The following is a 17,293-nucleotide window of genomic DNA, read 5'->3' as shown; positions in this document are numbered from 1 at the left end:
TCGCTCAGTCGTCACTTGGAAATAACAACAATGGAGATGTGGCTGGAAACACAGGTGCAGAGTGAGGGATGACAGGAACTTCCACCACAGTCATAAATCTGTGGGGAGAAGCAGATGCTCACCCCATGCCCAACACTGATTTTCCCTAATGTGAATTCAGCCAGGCTTGAGTTACCCACAGACAGGTTACATGGTGGGAGCTGCCTGCCACACTGAAAGAGATGACAAGGAAAAGAGGTGTGAAGATGCAATTTTCCAGAAAACCTCTTGTGCTTCTAAATTCTCCTCCCAAATAACCATTCCTTTGTCTCTGCTTCTTCTGCATTCCTTCTTTCTACCTCTTTATTGGCAGGAGGCAGTGAAGTGGGAGCATCAGGAGGAGTTGGTGGAAGAGCTGCAGCCTGACCTCTCCTACAGGAAGGTGTCCCACCAAAATGATGGTTCATCTACTGCTCTGCTTTCCTCTTTTCATAAATTTGAAGACATGAACAAAGACCCTTTTCCACTCACCATCATCCAGCAGGAAAAAGAAAGGATGGAAAAGGATGGAAGGGAAAACAAGCTGAACACTGCACACATAAATTGAAATTTATTTGCACTGTTTAGAGGATTTGGGGGATTTGAAGGCAACCAGTCTCTGCATCTCTGCATGCTTTGGGATCACAGCCACACAACAGGGCAGCCCCTCCTACTCAGGGCCGTGTCACTGCTGCATCAACTGCACGTGTCAGTGCACCTGCAAGGGTGTCTGCAAACCCATGAGAGTTGTTGGCAATGGTTCCAGGGTCTCTGCAGCTGGCAGGCTGCTGGGCTACCATTAGCCAGGATTGCTGTGCATGAATTTGTAATCTCATCTAAATCTCATCTGCCCCTCTCCAGGCAAATGTGACAGCCTATGCCCGAGCAAATAGTGAAGGGTGCATTGAAACATGTCTTAGTTTTCTGGTTTCTTGGTTCATTGAGACAGATCTGGCTGGAGCGTTCAGATTTTGGCCACAAAATTTGGGCCTTGCCCTGTGCAGATTTGAGATGTGAAAAATGTGCACACCTATGTGTCAGAGTTCAAAAGTGCTTCTGCATTCCCTGAGCCAAACAACATGAGAGCCTAGTCCCCAAGAATAATCAGGGAAGATACTGAAGCCTGAGCTCAGGAGTAAAAGGAAATTAGACCTGTCTGGGTTTCTTTAATGGAAATGCAATGCAATTCCAGTGCATTAGCTCTAATCCCATCTACAAGGCAATGTTACACACTAAGGAGAGCCAAGAAAATGCTCTCAGCAACAGCGACGTGAGTCTGAAGTTTAATATTTACATTCTTCTGACAACTCAGATTACTCAGCATATCAATTAATGTCCCTGTGGTCCAATGATGACTCTCTTAACTGTGTTAGCATATTTATGGGAACAAAGTACATTTTGTTGCATGTTAATATATGTGAAGTATTTCACATGCTGGGCCTAAAAGTTAGACCAAGCACAGTATCAATCACCAAGGAGCTATAGTCTCTCATTAATTTATGTTAAATAAGAAGAATAAAACCATGATTTGAAGACAGTTTGGTAGACTATGAAAGGCATATCAAAGGAAAGACAGCATTCAGGACTTCTGGCCCCTGTCACTGAAGAGTTATTCTCTCATACGTTTTAACACTAGTATTTTCTAAATAATTAGATATGTGCCACATAGCTAGTTATCTCCACATCAGACAGGCACAACACAGCCACTACTTCAGAAGGCATAACATTTTATAATGTAAATGTGAGCAAAAGAAAGGTGTTTGAATAAGCTTAACTTCTGATTAGGTCTCAGATTCCAAAATAAAAATCCATCTTGAGCCTTTTCAGCTAGGAGAAATAAATTAACACAGTTTGGACACAGTTAAAGTTCAGTGTAACCTTTCCCAAGGAAAGCTGAAAGCCACTAGAGCAGCATTGCAGACAACATTGTACCCTTGCAGACATTTTTTCCAAAGAGCCTGGTTTACTGTGCCCAAAGCAGCACTGAAGTCCAGAGAAAATAAAGTAACAACCCACGTGAGACACCATCAGTCGCTGACTCCAGAAGATTCATGCAGCCCATAGAGATTACACTAAAAACTGCTGCAACTGAGAAAACAAGGTCATGTTTCAAGAGTGTTTGACTGAATAGCTGATCAGACACTGGCTTTGGCCTTTCCCCCAGGAACTGCAGCAGATTTTTTTTGTTTTGGTTTGGTTTTTTTTGTTTATGTAAAGCAATATGCTGAAATAGGGCCTATTTTCAAAGAGAGTAACATAACACTTGTTGCCAGAAGATGAACAAACATCTCTGATCTCTGAGGTGCTGCTGCAGCAATGCAGTGTAGGTAGTGAGGAGCTGGGTCTGTCCAATGCAGCACTCCTATGTGCTGACTTTGCTGATTTATATTGAGGGATAATATTATGAGCAGCATCAGCAGGAAATCAAGCAATTGAAGATTCATTTTTAGCAATGGGAAAATCTCTGATCCCATCAGTTTTTACTTTGGAACAAATTAAGAAAACTAATAGCCCTTCTTTGCAGAGCAATAAGTAGGATAAATAATTCCACTAGGATACACCCTCCAGACACAAAAAGCTGCCTAAACTATTCCTGATTCCTGCTTACAATGATGAAACAGATTTAAGTAGCCCATATCTAGGGCTCAAAAAAGGTGAAACTAATCATACATGAGTCAGTTGCTTCACCAAATGTAATAGCAAATGAGGGCTGTGATTTTCAAACCAGACTGTGAACTGGATGCTGGTTTCCCTGTGAGCACCAGAAGGATTTGGGTGAAAAGGATCACATGATAAGAAAGATGAAGATTAGCATTTTAGCCTCTGTGTATTATCTGACCTAAGGACCACCCTCTAAAAACAGGGTAGATGGTGTTATGTGGTTCATATTACACCAAAGTAATCTTCCTGAAAAAGTGGTTTTCTTTCTCATCCCAACTTGAGCCCAAGAGAGGTTCCAACATACACAAGGTATGCTGGGGGTCACTTACCTACTGTGCAGAAGAGATAGTAAAAGAGAGTACTCATTTCTTTCTATGTGTTTTTTTATATTTCACAGGCATAAGTACATGACAAAAGATTGTGAGATGTCCAGATACACATTTTTGTGGGGCGCAACGGAGCTTTAGTCAGATATAAACAGTCCTGAGACTTTACTTTCCAGGTTATCCCATTTCTTTCAGGGGACTTCAGTCCCTTAACTATTCAAAATATGCTAGGATAAAACAGATTTTATTCCTCATTCATATTCTTTAAATTGGTTGAATGTCAGGGTGTAGTTTAAAATAACAGATAGAGCTGAACTGTGCCTACACCATTACCAGAAAGAGTGAGTTCACTCTTTACCCAATGTCCCGCTCCAAGCTCCTGCTCTTTCCTCTCAGCCTCCACGGCCATACAGACAGGAATGTCTGCACTGAACCCATCCCACCTCCAAAACCTACCAAAAGAATCACCTGAAGCTGATCTCAAGGCATTGTCCTTTATTTGTCTCTGGGTCACCCCTGCAGCCTGGGAGCCCACTGTTGGTCCTGTGACAGCAGGCACACGGTGCTGTGGGACCAGCACTCCCAGAGACCAGGACAGAGAACACACAGGAGGTGAAGATGAGTGAGAATATTTATCACACCAGACTCAGAGACCTGAGAAAAACAAAGAATGAGAGATCAAGATGCAAATTGAGAGCTGTGCAGGAGACAGCAAGAACAGGTGAGGACAGGAACACAAAATAAAGGGAAATAATCTGCCCTGAGGACAGACAGGGAGCTATGCACTAGATGCACAGAAATGCAGTTTGCTGGATGCACAAGAAGCAGAAATTAAGAAAAGCAGTCAGTGTAGCTTCTCACAACAGAAGAGGTAAGGAAGAGCCAGAAAAAGCCATTTGCAGCAGATACAATTCACTAGGTAATAAAAGAAATGAGAATATACTAAATAGTGAGCAATATACTCTATACCTGTTAAATTTATTTATAGGCAGAGAATTATATTGTCTGTGCTTCCTCAAAAGAATACACTGAAACATACTAAGCAAGGCTTAGTGCTCAAATTTTAAGTTTTGTCCAGAAGAAAAGATGTTCCAGGGTATTTTGCTAATTAAGATTATGGCCTGACTGAGCCAATAAGAGTGAAGTCAACAGGATTTTTGCCATTGAATACTCCTCATTGTTTGTTTTTGCTTTTGAAGACTGATGGACAACAAAACCTTTTTAAGAAATATAGGAATATAAACAAAGTGGTGCTGAAAGGAGAGGTTCTACCTCCAGGTTGATTGATTTTGGAAAAGAAGATAATATCATTTGTATTATTAAGAGATAATAGAATTACTGCCACTTAGACTAAATTCTTTCTCCTTTTCCTTTAATACGAATTCACCATGTGGGACAAGTAACATCATAACTAAGAAAAAAGTTCTCCTACTCAACACACTCGAGAGTGAAAGGTGTCACCAGCTCATACCCCCCATGGAAAACAGAGGTAGCAGAACAGTTGTAGAAAGGCTGAAAAAAAAAATCAAAATAAGGTCTCTGCTAGGCCTTGGAAGAAAGATTTTTTGTGAGTCTATTTCCCCCATGAAAAGACTTGTTTGTACCATTTGTGTGATTCTGTGATGAAAGGGCACATACTGTATGTTCAGTAACATTCAAATCTGGAAGAGGATTGACTGTGCCATTGTCACACTAAGTGTGTGTTTCCTAAAAAATATTTATCATTTTTTAAGATGTCACAAGGCCTCCTTACCTTGCATTTTATTAATGCAATCACTTATTCCCAAATCAGAATATATTATTTCATTCCTTTGGGGTTTTTTTTTTCCCCCTCTGGCTACATCAAGAAAGTGCATTAATAGCAATATAAGTGTAGTCTGTAGGGTTCCAAGCGGGAACTAGAAAATCATAATGGATTAGAAACTTACACCTAAATGCCTGCTTTTCACTGTGACACTCAAGGACCCAGGTTATTTAGTGAGGTATTTTGCATAACTGAAGAGAGGAAGTAATTGCTCTAAAAATGGATACCAAAGATCCACATGGATCAGGTGGCTGGAACAAGTAATAACTTATTTAGAAAACATCTAAGAAAAATCACACAATAGGAATGATCAGATTCTACAGGTTCTGTGGATCAGCTCTGCACAGGAAGCAGACTAAAAGGAGTCAGGCAGACTTGGACAAATACAAAAGAAATTTAACCTGAAACCGACTTTAAGAAAAGTCAAGTGCCACAGAAAGGCACATGTACATCTAAACACTATTCTATCTACATGTTTAAGATAGATTTTGATACTTATCCGATAATATTTTTTAAGAATGAACTAAGAAATTGCTCTCTAGCTACAGACACTTTTTATCAGTCATATGTTGCTTAATTTGCAGATCTTCCAAAAATAAGAAAAATATTATTGAAAGCTGAAATAAAATATTTTTGTATTATATTTCAATAAGCTAAGAAAAGATACCCAGGGCCAAATTAATCTCTGTTGCCATCACACTGACCACAACAGAATCGCATTTGGAAACTTCTGCTTTAGCCTTGCCAGCCATGTATCCACATCTTGCAAAACTAGGAACTAATCCAATGAGACACATTTCTGGTGCTATTCACTATCCTGAACGTTCACTTGCTGTCACAGCCACTCAGAAGGAAACTTTGCATTTCAGTTCTCTCTCTGCATGGGTCAGAACTGCCAGTTATCAGAAGAGCAGCAGAGCTGGGGCAGGGTCTGGCGCAGAAGTCCTGTGAGGAGCAGCTGAGGAAGCTGGGGATGTTTAGCCTGGAGAAAAGGAGGCTCAGGGGAGACCTGATCACTCTCTGCAACTGCCTGACAGGAGGGTGTAGCCAGGTGGGGATCGACCTGTTCTCCTAGAGAACAAGTGACAGGACAAGGGGAAATGCCCTTGAGTTGCACCAGAGGAGGTTTCAACTGGACATCAGGAAAAGTTTCTCCACAGAAAGAGTTGCCAAGCACTGGAACAGCACTGCCCATGGAAGTGGTTGAGTCACCATCCCTGGAGATATTTAAAAGACATGCAGATATGGCAGTTAGGGATAGGATTTAGTGGTGGGTTTGGCAGTGCTGGATTAATGGTTGGAGTCACTCTTAGGGGTTTTTTCCAGCCTTAACAATTCTGTGATTCTTACACATGAGGACGATGTCTCTCTGCTTCACTAATGAATGAAAATGTGAGACAGGATCTGTAAGAACTCCAACTCTGCCAGAAAACTGCCCTTGACTCAGACCAATGATCCATTTAGTCCACTTTTACATATCTGGCAGTAGCAAATGAGATACATGGCCTCATGAGAATGGTACTTCCAGCTGTCCATTCCCCTATCCTTTCCCAGGGATGTTAGTGAGTACATTTCTCCTTGGTTTCTTCCAGATTCCCTTTATGCACATGCCTTTGTCACATCCTTTTGAACCTGCCCTCACCATCCCCTGTTACAATAGGCTTCCAAAGTGTTTTCCTTTTCCTAAAACTGTCATAAACTAGCTTCCTCCAGTGCCACCTACTTCTTGTGTCATGGGAGTTGTGAGAACAGCAATCCCCCATTTAATTTATCCACCTCCTTCTGCTTCCTAAACTTAGTTGCAAATCTCCTCAGCCACCTCCCCATGGCCTGGGCAGTCACAGTGTTTGCTGGGGCCTCACACAGGTATGGATCTATCTAGTTGTCTAAGAGTGTCTGAATTAAGCTAGTGAACTTCTTAGTTTATGGCAAAAAGAAATAGGCATTAATTGCCATTTATTCAGTAAGTATATATTCAGGATAAAACCCAGATAGGGAGTAAATTTTGAAAGGTAAATATTCAAGATTCCATTTAGTCTTTGAAATATTTTTTCTATTAGCACTGAAAGGAATTCATCACTCATATTTAGGGACTCATACTAAAGGTACCAGTATTGCTCTTAGGCACAGACAAGATGGGTTTAGCTAAAATAGGAGGTTAAAGCACCTCCCATAGAAACTCTGTGAAACCTGTGTCCACGAAACAGCCAGCAGTGGTAGATTAGAATGCCTACCTGGAGCTGATTTATGCTGTCAAAGAAGATGAAGCCCAAATAATAGCCTTGCCCTGGGAACAATCAAACTACACTAAAGATCTCTGTTATCACCTTTTTACATTAGGCCTTTGCAGCTGGGCCTAACAAGGCACTCAGAACAGTCTGTTAGGTGAAGTAATCACAGTAAAATGAAATATATAAAGGTCCTCTAACTGCAATTACTATTTAGAAATTGTCAGTGAGATTCATATGCACATTATAGGGACTATGCCAAGGAATGAAGTCCACAGTAATTCTAAAACACATTACAAAGTTCTGACAGGCTCTGTGATAAGCAAAAATCTAGTTTATCTTATTGACAAGTCTAAACAACATTCTCCACATCACCTAGTCTTCCTTTCCTAGCATTAAATACTATTTTGTAAAACAAATGGGAAACCAGCTGATATTTTTTCCCCTTCCAGCTGCCCTGCAAAGCCAAGCATCTAAACAAACTGCACTCACATTTCAGAAGTCATCAGCCTTCCAGGCTGAGCTATCATCTGCTAGATTTTAGCCTGAAATTGAGGGATGGGGGAAAAGATATCAAGTGTAAATTCCACTAGGGGTTATAACAGAAGTGCTGAGAGCACAGCAATATAAATGTAACCCTGTCACCTTGGGTACCCCACAAGATCAGCTCACTCTCTCAGTTCCTGATTCAAGATAGGGACTGCTGAGATGTGTCATTTCCAACTATTCCTTGTGTTACTTTCACTCAGTGTAAACTCCTCCTGAGGACTCAGGGCCTCATTCCTGCAAGTCGATTCTTGTGAGCCTGCACAAAATCCTATTATCTTCAACAGGGCTTTGCGTGGGTGTAAGGGTTTGCCTGTACAAATCAGTTTGCAAAATCGAAGCCTAAGAGACTGCACTTAAGTGCATTTTCATGTCTCTCTCCTGCCTGCAGCTGGGCCTTAGTTATCTCTCCTCCTAAGCCATCCCTCTTCTCCAGTTCAGCCAGTCAAGGCTCATATCCCAAGTTTCTCTGTGCTGAAGTCCAGACATTCTTGCACTCCATCCTTTTATACCAAGGGCAATATACTTCACTCATCATCTTTTATTTTCCTCATTACCAGCCACCTCTTTACTCCCCATTAAAACAGACCAGCCTAAGCCAGAGTCAGCCTCAGGTCATGATAACCTTCACTCACAAAGACAGGTCAAAATCACAGCTGGCATTTTCTTGAGCTAGAGGAGACTCATGATAACAGATTTCCCAGGCCAGGACTTTACTCCTTGGAAACATGTATTTATGGTCAAATTCTATTCCAGAATAAACTTATTTTTTAGTTGTTTTTTAATTTTAAAAATACTTGTTTGTACTAAATCCTATAAAACGCATTTCTAAAGAAAAGCTATATGATTTTCTCTCCTTTGAAGGCTTGTATATTAGGCTTCATTTTGAATATTTTATTCCAAGATCAAACTTGAAAAACTAGTGGCAGTATTGAGGATTGTACTGAGTCTCCATGGTTTCTGAGCCTAGTTTTCACTCCATTTGTTGTTGATCCCGAAAAGACCTGTTGCTGGAAACTATTTATTATGCAGAAATTTATATTTGTTTAATCTTTCATAAGGACCACTATTTTCTGAAACTTTACACTGGATGCGAGGTCTCTCTTTGTATTACAAAATTCTGTACAGGGTGGAAAGCCTAAAACATTTCGCAGTTATTGGGTTTTAAATGTGAGAAGAGCCTGTTTTATTTCTTCATATTTCACGGTAAAAAGATAGACATATTTTTTGACCTAAAAACTCGGTTGGTCAGTAGAAATATTAGCACAGTTATTCTCAGCAATTACCACATCTGAAACTCCTAACTACACAGAATACTCCCTCACTGAAATGCATTTTGACATAGTCCCACATATAATAGGCAGTTCAAGTTAGCTACTCAAGTCCCCCTCCATAGTAAAAAATAACTTCAGCAGCAGATTTATTAACAAAACATGCATTCCCACTTGTACAACAAGAATCCTGTCACCTGGCCTCCCCATTTATTCTACAACAAGCCTTTCCCTGAAGTTTTCTATATGTATACATGATAAGAGGTACATTGATTAAGATGGACTCCTACAGGAACTTTTCAACAAATCCAAATACCAAAACAACCCTTTTTGCTCATTTTTTCTGTCTTTGATCCTACAAAACCCAAGAATCACTGTCACTCCAGTAAACCCAGTGTGCTGGTTTTGGCTGGGGCAGAGTTAGTTTTCTTCACATTGGCTGATACGTGGCTGTGTTTTGGCTTTGTGCTGAGCACAGTGATGCTATCACAGAGATGTTTTAGTTACTGCTGAGCAGAGCTCACACAGAGCCAAAGCCTTTTCTGCTCCTCAGACTGCCACGCTGGCAGGGAAGCTGGGGGTGCTTGGGAGAGTGGGAGGAGACACAGCCGGGAAAGGTGACCCCAACTGACCAAAGGCACATTCCAGACCGTGTGACATCACCTTCAGGACATAAAGTGCAGGGAAGAAGAGGGAAGGGGGCATGTTGGGCATGATGACATTTGTCTTCCCAAGTGACACTTAGATGTGATGGGCACTGCTCTCCTGGAGATGGCTGAACTCCTGCCTGCCCATGGAAGTGATGAATTAACTCCTTGTTTTGTTTTGCTTGCATATGTGGCTTCTGCTTCCCCTATTAAACTGTCTTCATCTCAACCCTCGAGTTTTCCAGCTTTTACTCTTCCAATTCTCTCTGGTGGGGGTGTGAGCGAGTGGCTGCCTGGGGCTTGGCTACTGGCAGTTAAACCACCAGAGCCATTTATCATTCACCAAGCAGAGGTACTTTGAGACCCTACAAACAAACAGGATCACAATTCACCCAAAAAGAGGGTCCACCTGGGACATCCCAGCTCCCTTCTGTCAATTTGCTTTTGCCCAGGAACATGGTCCACATGCACCTACCACAAAAAATGGGGTAGCTCACTTTTACCATTCTTTGCTTCTGTGTAATCCTGTACCCCAAAGAAAGGTGTTATGCATGATAAGTTCTGAGACACATAAGAGATTTAACAAAGTCAAGGGCAGTGGCACTTTCAGATTGACAGGATTTAAAGTTCAGAATATGATGGGCACTCTCAGCTTTTGATAAATGCTGAAGAGAAAGTACCTGCACACCCAACATGCTGGGTAGATTCATCCCAAAATGCATATTCAGATCTATTTCTCTCCACCTTTCCACCTAACAAACTGATAAAACTAAAAAGATACTGAAGCGTATTACAGCTCAACAAGATTGACAAATTCTGATTTTTTCCATCATTTAGTTGGTCAAAGTTGAACAAATTGTAACACACACTTTGCCATTTTTCAATGTTAATTTTTTATTCTCTCTTCTCTTCCCAATATAACACAAATTATATTGAAAGAAAATGCTGGGGTTTTTTAATTACTTCTGGGCTAAGACCAAGTTTCTAAGTGGAAGCAAATTTTCATGTCCAAGTTATAACCTCTGAAAAACAACTTATAATGAGAATGCTGATACAATTTTCAGTGAAGTGACACGAGTGGCGCCAATATAATGTAGTCCAAACCTGTGGGAAATAAAGTATTTCGTTCCAGGAGGATATGAATTTCCCAACTCAGAATAAAGTATACGTCTGATATTTACTGGATTCTAGCAAACATAACAATTTTGCAAACATGCAAGTGCTTCAGGGAGTATAGGATTCAATCACAACTCAAAACCTCTTCATATCAGACACATTTGAGACAAAGAGATTCATAACCCATGGGGGCTAACTACTTTTCCTCCTCCAGAAAGTCAAGTGTGATTTACCCCAAGTGAATAATAGTAAGAGATAAAGGAGTTCAGCAAGAGATATACCTAGAAGAAATGTTCAAAAGCCTAGAGAAAACCAAAAATGTTATAAAGCACCTAAAATTATGCACTGTGTAGTAACCATGCAGCATGAGAACCATAGGAACACACCAAAAAGGATGAGAATGTGAGTTTATATGTCCTCTGTGAATCAGCAGATGTAGTTTCAATGCTGACACGAAGCAGAGCTTGAAATGAGCTATTATCATGTTATTCTTTATTAGTTGTTAAGCACTGACATTTTATTCAGCTCTTCACCAGAGAGCTCTTGTCCTGTTGGATTTACAGTTGCAGGCCCTCTGCCATTTGTTCCAGCCAACTCTTAACTCCTCTCAAACTCCTAATGTCAAGATGGATAAAGAGATCTGCCAAGACAAACCCAATGACTGCACAAAAAACTACATTGAAACAACAATACAAGGCTTGAAATGGAGAAAGAGTTAACTGCACTTTTACAAATTACTTACTGTGGGAAATAGAGAAAAAGGAAATGTTTAAGAGTGATGTGAATGGGAAGAGATGGATTAGTAAAACAATGGATTAGTTCTCTCCTGAGGACAGGAAAATTGGCACAGAGAACTGCAGAGAACACTCGAGCTCTACCCAGGAAGTAGGAAGGAATAGCTATCAAAGCAAAAGGAGCAAGAGGATTGAAATTGAGTCTACAGGACAGGTAGATATTGTGCCTCCCAGGCAAAGAATGGAAACAGAAAATAGGAAAAACCTGATGAGTCACATTTGTCACAGGGCTGTCCCTCTGCCTTTCTTGAATCTTGCCCTCAGCTGCACAGTCTCACCTTTGGGCTGACACAGGCACTCATGTGATGAGAGAGGGATCATCTTCCCAAAAGAAAACTACTTGCTTGTTCCTGTTGGCTTATTTTCTATCAAATTAGTCACTTGAAGAGCAATGGAGAGAATATAAGAAAAACTGCATATCTTGCCTACATCAGTGAGTCACTAAATCAGTTTAGCCACCTTCCCCCCTAAATGCAGCCCTAATGTGCACACAAAAGTTCTTCAGTCTTCCACAGGGGCTCCATGATGTAAAAGCATTTTTTTTCTGACAGAGAGCTTCCTCACTCACTCCATTGATAGACTCACATTTGAATGCAAGCACAATTGAACTTCAGAAGTCTTATTATGAAATCCTATTTAATCCTATAAAATTTGTTCTTGCCCATTTTAGAAGGTACTGGTGTCTTTTTCACAATGTCTAAAAATGTGGGAAATTATTACTAATATGCACCCTGGTATGCTGCTAGCCACACAGGTGTCACTGAGCATTTCATAAATATGAGAGCCTGTAGCCTCTAGGCACTAGTTACCAAGTCTCATCAACTTCACTTCAGCACATTTTAAGCAGGAATGGTCAATAGGTAGCACAGCTGTTTAATTTTAAAATAATGCTGACATCTAGTGGCTGGCTGCACTCACAGAGGTCTGCACAGGTCTGAAAGCTTCATGAGCGATACATTAGCCACCCTTTGGAGACAAGAGGCTCCAGCTGGAAATGTTACATCTATCCCAACTATTCAAACTGTGCACTATTCAAACAAAGAAAATGCATAGTTCTGCAGAGAACAAAAGCTAAATTTAAAAAAAAATACAGGCAGGAAAAAAAGAATTCCCCCTCTTTTGTTGTTGGAAGAATGCAATTTCTTTCATGTAATGAAAGAAATTAGAAGCTAGATGATTAAAAGATGATGGGGTCAAGACTGCTGCCAGCTGAAGCTGAAGAAAAATGAAGAAGAGACCAGACTTTCCCAGAAATATCAGTTTTCTGAAAATAGTGAGATTTGATGATCTGGAGAGAGGCATGTCGAATACTAACCCTACCCCAGCTCTTCCTCACTGTCAGCTGAGCCAGGGAGGAGACTTCCTGGGCTGAAGTGTCTGAAGTGACCCATACACAAAGACAACACACACAGAAGAAGCCAGACTTTGAGAAACCCCAAAGACAGCCAAAGAGAAACCTGAAACATGGCTAGGGTAAAGATTAACAGTGTGCACTTCATACACCTGTTGCATTACTTTTTTTCCCATCAAGAAAGGTCCAAAGAGACTGTTGCTGTTCTTCACAACACTCTCGTACTTTCTTTCTGGTTTCCTTTCAGACCAGACTTTGCTGGAGGAAGTCTAGCATCTACTTCTTCCAAGTGCCAGGGAGTGCTGGAGAGAACAGGTAGCAAAGCAGAAAGCAGGATCTCACAGGTGCCATTGCTCCTGCTATCCCAGGAAGTATGCAGACTGGCCCTGAAAAGCTGACTGGGATGAAAGATGGTTCAGGGAGAATCACAAGAAGTAGGACTATACCAAGGTTACTGATCATTCAGGAAAACCAGCACATAGTACAGATATGAATTCACATTTCATGGCACAAAACCCACTGTATTTCAATACCAAATATGAGTTGAGCCCATCTCATCATATGACAAGCTAAGAAGTCCAGATGTAGCAATTCAGCTTCATCAAAATTGTAATTTCATATATCTAAGAGCAGTAAATGCTCAGTGTTGTATGAAATAGCAAAGTCCTGAGGCAACAGAGGCACTATGTGATCCATGTGATCTGTGCTGGTTTTCATCTCATTGCTCTGGCAGCTTTCCTGCAGGCTGAAACAGAATTCTTAGCAACAGTAGACACATTATTCTTAATATCTCAAACAATGAACATTGTCTTAAGATATTGCATAACAAGACAAAAATATACCTACAAAACATTGGGCCATTAACTCAACTCAAGGAATTGACACAGGAACTTTTTTCCTGAGCACTAGTGAGAACTGCTCTCTAAATCCCCAGTCACATCATTAACACAATAAGAAGGTGTTATTTAAGACAATGTTTTTCATTTCAATTCTCATTACTTTGAAAACAATGACTCAAATCCCTGTCCAACCAAATTCAAAGTATTTACTAAAGATTCATGTGTCAAGAAGTGGAAAAAAAGTCTCCCACAGATGTTTCATTTCTGAGTGCTGCAATTGCCTCAGCACTACTGGGAGCCAACAGTACAAAGAACTCAACTAGCTTTATTCACAACTATTGGCCATCCTTACCCAATACTCCCTCTGAGGTGGCTATAACGCTTTCCCAACAGAGTCCTCCACAGAACAGGGAGGAGGCTGACTGTAAAAGATAAGAAAGTATCTGGAATGTTTAGAAACATTTTCCTGCACAGTAATGCACTGTTTCTATAGGCAATACACTAACAGCTGTCCAGTTCTACAATAAATACTTGCAATGATGACATTTTCTACTCTAAAACTCCACAACCAAGAAATCCAAGTGCATGGAGTGACACCTAGGTATCACTGGTGATTTATCAAGTAATTGTTGAGTTGTTAACTAAAATAATTTGATTAATGAGTTAATTATGATCAAATGATAAGTTATTGATGATTAACTAGAAATTAGATACTAATCTAATGGTGATTAATTGATCACTTGAGGGTAATTAATGGGTGATCTGGCAAAGACCTAAATGATGACTTAGCAATTCAGACAGCTATCAAACACTGTACTATTTAACAGACTTGTAATAAATATGTGGATATTGTAATAAATAAATAGATGGATATATGTAAACGTCACCAGCACACAATATACCTTTAGGCTGAAAGGAAAATACTCCTTACCTCGCTGTAGAGATCAGACACTGGTAAAGAGTCTCTCAGCCCTGAGGAGTGACCTGGAGAGCTGTTCCTGCTGCCAGGGATGTCAGGGCCCGGCAGCAGGAGAGCAGCAGAGCTCAGCGGCTGGAGGCAGCCACAGGTACCCGGAGGGCGGAGTGAGGGACTTGCAGCCAAAGTGAGGGACTTGCTGCCTGGCGCTTGTGCACCTGTGGCTGTGGCAGCTTTAGCTTTGTCCGGTCCCAGCTCGGGCTGCTGCTGCTATGTCCTGACAAGGCATGGCCCAGGAGCCTCGGTCCCTGAGGAGAGGCGGCCCCGCATGGCTCTCACCGGGATCAGCCCGGCCGGCTCGTGGGCGATGCCTGAGCCAAGGCACCGCTCAGGCCCATCACCAACCTCACCAGTACACATATTTGCTGCATTAATATAAGTACTGCTGCCAGCACAAAACTTGCATGTAGTAGCCCCTTATACAGATGTTTGTCTGAATGTTTCTTAGAAAAAATATGTTACTCAAAAGTCATTATTGAGGTTTATCCAGGAAAAAGAAAAAATATCTCACTTGTCTGAATTGTTACGTCCACTGCTGAAGATTTGCCAACAGATTGTCATGCTCTTTTATATGAAGGTTTTCAATTCAGATCTTGCATGCATTCAAGTGAAAAGCAATGATATGAGTTATTTCATTCCACTTCTCTACACTTTCCATACATCCCGCACTCAAAAGATCTGTAATGAAAAAAGAAATCTGTTTGGAAATAGAAAAGTATTCCCCTACCTTGCATGAGAACTCCCATCCTAAATGCTGTATGGATCAACAATGCCTATGAAAGTACATTTGCAATGACTCAAGCAGAAATCAAATGCAAAATATATCTGAAAATTATCTAATCTATACTATCAATTGCAGAATTAGAAATTTCTTGATTAGGTGCTAATCTCAGTCCTCTTGAAGACAAAACCACACAAAAAAGAATGTTTAATTAATAATGCTAAATATACGTGCAAATTTTACTTCAGTGGAATACACAAAAAATTCTTAAAACAAGTCTATTGTACCCTTCTTTTGATACACCAGACTGATAGTACCAAGGCTTTGAGGTGATACTGACCTAAAGCAGATCAAACTCCTTGCCCAGAGCACCCCACAGCCACTTTGTCCCAAAACTTCCACATAAGAAGTTAACAGGTCTCTTCCTTCAACCAAGGATGTGACATCCACTTGTGGAAAGCTTCAAAGTCCTCAAAAAGCTTCCTAGAAATTTACCTATTTAGTTAAGATAGTTGTTTCAAAGTGTCAAAACCACAAAGTCAGTTAAAAATTATATCTTGTTATAAATTCACTTAGCTTTAACAATTTTGTACTGGTAAATGTAGTGCTTATAAAGATTTCTTTGAAGATTTCTTTGAAGATTTCTTCAAACATTGCTATTAGGTGTTTCAATAACATTTCATAAAAAGGACACATTTGATGAACTTGTGTTTGAACAGAAGCAGTTTCAAATATAAGTGGAATGCTTTTTAGTGATTTTGGGGTTAGTTTTTGCCTTCCAAATGCAAACATACTGTTTCCAGATCATGTTCTGAAAAGGTTCTGAAAAATAACTAATTTCTTTATCTATCAATTTTCCTCTCCTCACCTTCTCACATGGCATTACTACAAGCTTGCAGTTTAACAGACTCTTTTCAACAGTTAGTCAGACTACAAAGCAAATGGTCTCAGCCAGGTAACAATCTAGTAATCTAAAAGAAAATGAATCCAAGCATGACCTCTGCAAGCTGATTTTCAAATCTGAAACTGCAGTACTTTAAAAATAAGGATTTTTATAGCTCCTTATGGATCACAAGGAAAAAAGTTCAATTTCCCAAAATAAAGTGCCACAAAATCAAAACACCAAGGCACGAACACATTTATAGGAGTGATGGAAATACCTTGATAATCTGTTTACAAAATTTTCCCCAAAACCCAAAATGTTTGTTCCCAAGAAATTTAACAGATAAGCCATGAATAGTCTCCTGTTACGATGAATTGTTTGGATAGATGAAAGGCACATCACTATTAAATATTAACATAATGGATGATGTGTGAAAATAAGGTAATATACCTTCCCCCTCCAGTTGCACAGGAATGACTCAATCAGGGTTATTAATTCTCCTACTACTGAAATGGGACTATACCACATAGGCTGACACATCTATTAAGGAAAAAAAAAAAATAAAAATCAGGTTACATAGAAACAGGCCTATGGCAAATTAATATTGTTAAAAGGTCTCTTTGGACAAGAGGGGAGTCTTTACATCACTGTCAAAGATCCTCACGTACTACAGGTCACTTTAGGAACTCTTCAGGCAACTGACACACACAAGTTTTCTTTCCACTGACCAAACCATTGCAATTACAATCACCCTTGCTCACGGCAAGGATATCCATCCATGTGACAGCTCTCATCACTCTTCCCCAGGAACTATCTCACTGGTATTCTCCAAGCTGTTCATGATCACTTCATGGGGAAAAGCATTTGTCCAGTACTTTCACGGCAGACAATAATCCAAGTATGAAGAAAATTACTTCCTCTGGGAAGTATGCATGTTGGCATGAGTAATTCAATTATTTTAAGTACAATCAGTGCTATAATTTTATCACAGTGCTATAATTTACACATACACATATTAATTGACCTTTATTGGCAATAGCAGCTTTATCTGCCAATTACCACTAGGATACTATCTTTCAGATATTCTAGCATGAGTTTAGCCAGAGATACCT

Source organism: Motacilla alba, chromosome Z (assembly GCF_015832195.1).
Source record: "Motacilla alba alba isolate MOTALB_02 chromosome Z, Motacilla_alba_V1.0_pri, whole genome shotgun sequence".
Lineage (NCBI taxonomy): Eukaryota > Metazoa > Chordata > Aves > Passeriformes > Motacillidae > Motacilla > Motacilla alba.
This window is presented reverse-complemented; position numbering follows the sequence as displayed.